Source organism: Sinocyclocheilus anshuiensis, unplaced genomic scaffold (genome assembly GCF_001515605.1).
Source record: "Sinocyclocheilus anshuiensis isolate Anshui unplaced genomic scaffold, SAMN03320099.WGS_v1.1 scaffold1318, whole genome shotgun sequence".
NCBI classification, from domain to species: Eukaryota; Metazoa; Chordata; class Actinopteri; order Cypriniformes; family Cyprinidae; genus Sinocyclocheilus; species Sinocyclocheilus anshuiensis.
This window is the reverse complement of record NW_015557160.1, coordinates 320,866-325,513: the sequence shown is the minus strand read 5'-3', so window position 1 is coordinate 325,513 and position 4,648 is coordinate 320,866. Positions and strand designations below refer to the sequence as shown.

The following is a 4,648-nucleotide window of genomic DNA, read 5'->3' as shown; positions in this document are numbered from 1 at the left end:
ATGGCCTTCAGTTCATTTTGCTCAGATGTCACATCGCCCTGCTGCCATGACTTTAATATAGGCTATTCTTTGGCTTGTGGGAGCATGATATGTCTAAGCACTATGGATTTTTCATCAGGTTTAATGCCAATGAAAGCAAAATTACTTCATTTCATGGAAGAAAAAGCAGGTATTTTGAAGAATGGTTGCTGTTTTCTATTCAGGAAGAATGAATGGGGACTGGTGCTGTCAATCTTCAAACAGATACCAAAGCACTATCAAAAAATTATTCAAATGGGTGCTATATTCCAAGTTTTAAGAATTCAAACAATACCTTTGTGTTTTTGAAGCCTAAAAGCTCCAGTCCACAATCATTGTTACTGCATGGCAAAAGTGTGACTACTGTAGAAAAAAATCAATTCGATTTGGATTAGTTAGGCAAAAAAGAGTCCTCATTAGTACAGTGAACAGCTTTCAGGCTGTAATTTCTATTGAATGCCAAACAGGAACTTTGGATACAGAAATTGGCCCATTTTTAGAAAAACAACAACAACACATGCCTCTGTTGTCATTTCCCCTCCTTTCTGTAAATAAGCAGTTTACACACCATATGTCGCAATGTCACCATATGTCTCTGTTTGTATTGACAACCACTGTTGGATCTCATCCGTCAAAGAGGATCTTTTCTGAACCCCAGCGATTATTCAAAGCATGTTTTATTCAAATCTAGAGCCGCAGAGCCCATTGTCTCTCTTTTGCTGTGGATGTATTGTTTGTTTCAGCACTCTGTTGTTTTTCTTACCTGAGGGCATATCGTTATGGAGAAAGAGAGAAGCACTTCTTAAAGCTTCTTTGGTCTTGCTGCATCTCCTTTTTTCAGATCACAGTATAGCTAACTAGACTAGAAAGAAACGCTGAACAGTACAGTTCTATATATTTATTTACATGGTTCACCTCAAAGCAAAATGGCAGCTCCTCTTCTTTGTTGAAGGCCCGTTTTAAAGCCTAGACAGCTGCCTCCTCTGTTTTTTTACCTGACTCTTACTGAAACAAGAAGTTGGAGTGGAACATGTCAGAAGGGTCATGCTCTTTTTTTTTTTTTCTTTTTTTTTGGGATGTTTTTTCTTCCAGTTAAGTCGGACTAGCAGTACAGATTCTTATTTTACCCAGGCATGTTAATATTTATAAGCTATAATGTATTTTAGGATTGTAAAGTGTTAAACACTTTTTGTCAGCTATGATTTTACATCATATTTTTAACCGTACAGATTGTTTGTTGATTCAGTCAACAAAACAAACCAATGAGCATCTTCATTTTAGGCTTGCCGCGATAGACGGTGTTGACGGTGATACCGGTGTTAAGCCGCAACACCGGTTACGTCACTTGCCCACCGCGTCACCGACCCCCACCGTCGTTTTGATTTTTTATAGAAATAAAAATCATTTAGTTCAGTAAAAGAACAGACACTACAATTAAAAACTGAACGCGGCTGCTCAATGCAGCGTGCCAAACGAGTCGCATAACAGATCAGATTTCATTTATCCAGTGAGGAGAGTGATTAAAAGCGAAGGAAAGCGAGGAAATGAGGGAACGCCCCGCCCCCGCGGTGATACCGGTATTACCGGTGTTGTCACACATTGATTAACCGGTGGGAAAATTTCCTCACCATCACAACCCTACTTCATTTAGCACAAGATTTCAAGATTTTCATAACTGCACATGTTGTATACATGATTTGATGCTAGTGGGATGTGAAAACAGTTTTTTGGAGCTTGCTCTGCTGTCTCGTTTTCTTGGATTGTTACGTTGGCTCATTATCAAGGGTTTGCGCCTCGTGCTTCACCTTGTTAATAAGGAGTTCTGGAAGGTGATAGATCCTCCAAACCCCCCAGAGCTCAAAACTGCCAGTCACTCACAGAAAAAACTCTGCAGCTGATATTCAGCATATCAAAGACTCCCAGAATTGCTCTAGAATTAGGATCAGGAATCGTGTTCTTGTTTTCTCACGTCCTTGACTTCATCCAGCACCCCTAATTGAACCGCTAAACTTGACATCAACCTGTGCGGTTATTAAGGTGTTTCTCTCAGGCGAGTCATTCGGGTGGGCCGAACTGCAGATAAGGATCAATAGAGATGGAGAGCAGCGCTGGCAGGCTCACTGTCTCTGCCTTTCTCACTCGCGCATGACCTTTGTAAATGATTATAGACTACAAGCATTTCTTTCTTCGCCACCTCCTGTCTCTCTGTCTCGCAAATAGACAGGCAGGCAATTGAGAGAAAATGACATTTCGACAAAACTAGTCATTTTTGAACTCCGCCGTTTGGGCAAGTCCACATAAACATCATATGAAAGTAATAAAAAAATTTAGACATTTTTTAAAAATATTTTTATATATAATTACATTTCTGTTCAAACGTTTCGGGTCAGTGCAAAGACTTAAAGACTTACAAAAATTAATAATATTAAGCAGCACAATATTTTCAACATTGTTAATAATGTTTCTTCAAGTCAAGTCAAGTCAAGGGGCCCCAGTGTTCAGTGTGATGGTGCTGGATGTGTTGCTGCCGAATTGAGCAGCAAATCATTACTTTAGAAGGATTTCTGTAGGATCATGTGACACTGAAAACTCAAGTATTGATGCTGAAATTCAGCTTTGCATCACAGGAATAAATAATAAAACATTACAATACACAACAGTTCTTTTAAATTATAATATTTCGCAATATTACTCTCTCACTCTCTCTATAGATGTTTCGCAAAATTAATATTGTTTTTACTAAAAGCTGCCTAAAGACTTAAAAAATTGCTGACCCCAAACTTTTAAATGGTAGTGTATGTATATATTTTATTCTAAAACTGTATAAACAGAATGTACATAATCTAATAAAATATTTTATTTATTTATTATTATTGTTATTATTTAATACTAATATTTTTTACACTACCAAGATGAATTTATCTTAAACTTCCAGCATCATGAATATACCAGAAGTAAAATGAGCCTATTTATTGTTTGATTATATACTTGATGCAAGGAGGATTCAAGACTTTATATTAGTGAAATTGGATTTAAAAAAAATTATAATGCATTTTAAAGGTCAGGTGTGTAATTTGTTATGACTGAAATATTTCAGCTCTGAAACACACTCCGTCTGCCATTGGTCATCTAAACAAATAGTCCAGCCCCAAACTTGCACAGCTGGTTTAGAAAACATAATTGTTTATATTATAGTATTTTTATAGCATATTTATATATAAAAAAACCTTCTGCTTTCATTTCAGAGGTTATAACTGGACTCTTTGAATCTAACATGCAAATTTGTAAGGTTGTGTAACAGCAATGTAAAGCTATCATTGTTATTACATACTTTAAGAAACAGGCGGTTTACAATATATACTGGGCAGTAAGCAGTATGCTACTATTCCATTCTGAACACAGCCGTAGTGGTGCACACTTTTGCAGTTTTAAGGAAGCGAGTGGAGGTTCTCCAATCGTTATTCACAGTGGTGAACAACCGTGTTAAAATTGAGCAGCAGGTTTTGTGATTGAGGTCAGTTATTAAACAGTGATTATGTGGAGCTACAGAGCTCTGGATTACAGATGGTGTAACTAGGTTCCCCTTTCACTCATCAAATAATCGAATATGAACGCAAGTCAGCGCTCTAGCTGCAGGCGGTGAGAGAAGATCAGCGGCGACACCAAACAGCCCCTGTCCTTCTAGAACCTTCCGTTAAACACTGCGAGTCGCTGCATTGTGTCCATACAGGGCCTCCGTACCTCACATTGCTTCAAATAGATTCACACACACCCCACCGTCCATCTCTTTTATGTGCCCGCGGGCGCATTCACTGTAGCTGTCAGGGCCAGGTGAAAGTTCAGTGCACCAGATCACTGACATGCAGCAGTGGCGCTGGGCGTGTTTGCGTGTCAGCTCGCTCTCTCCGGAGCATCCATGCGTGTGCATGCAATGTGCACGACTTCCCTTCCGATTAGCATAACCCTAACTTAATTAGCATGTAAACGTTGCCTTGAATTAGCGGTTTGTCAATTTCCCCCTCTTCATTATGTTATTTAGTTTGTATTTGTGAAAGGAGGGGTGGGCGGCGCAATTATTTGGACAAATTGTTTCTAGCAGCACAAGGGATAAATTCAATCAATTAAAAGTAATCTACATACACGATGAAAATGTTTTACTCTGTGACTGCTTTAAGTCATTCCCACAAAAGGAAAATGGTGTTACTATTGTTTTTATCTTTTGTACCCCCACAGATCCATCTGTAAGGCTCAAATACCCCTTTATCAATCAACAGATTTTTTCCCCTAATAAATCACAGTATAGAGATATCATTGAGCATTATTAATAATGTAATCAAAGTAAAACAACAAAATTTTGTAGTCTGTTTTATCATAATTTAATATTATTTTAATATATACTATACACACAGATGTACATATAATTTTATTCAAATAAATTGATATAAAAATATATAAATAATGCTATTATATATGTTTATATTTTTAAACATACTTTTGTGTAGATAATATAAAGTAGTATATTATAATAATATATTAGAAATATTATATGTGTGCGTGTGTGTGTATATACAGTGGGTACGGAAAGTATTCAGACCCCCTTCAATTTTTCACTCTTTGTTATATTGCAGCC

The 4,648-nt window shown here is 37.3% G+C and overlaps 1 pseudogene; it reads left to right on the top strand.

Moving 5' to 3' along the window:
• LOC107678291 (transcription initiation factor TFIID subunit 4-like) overlaps positions 1–4,648 on the top strand; it is a 46,852-nt pseudogene that overhangs the window by 22,808 nt on the left and 19,396 nt on the right.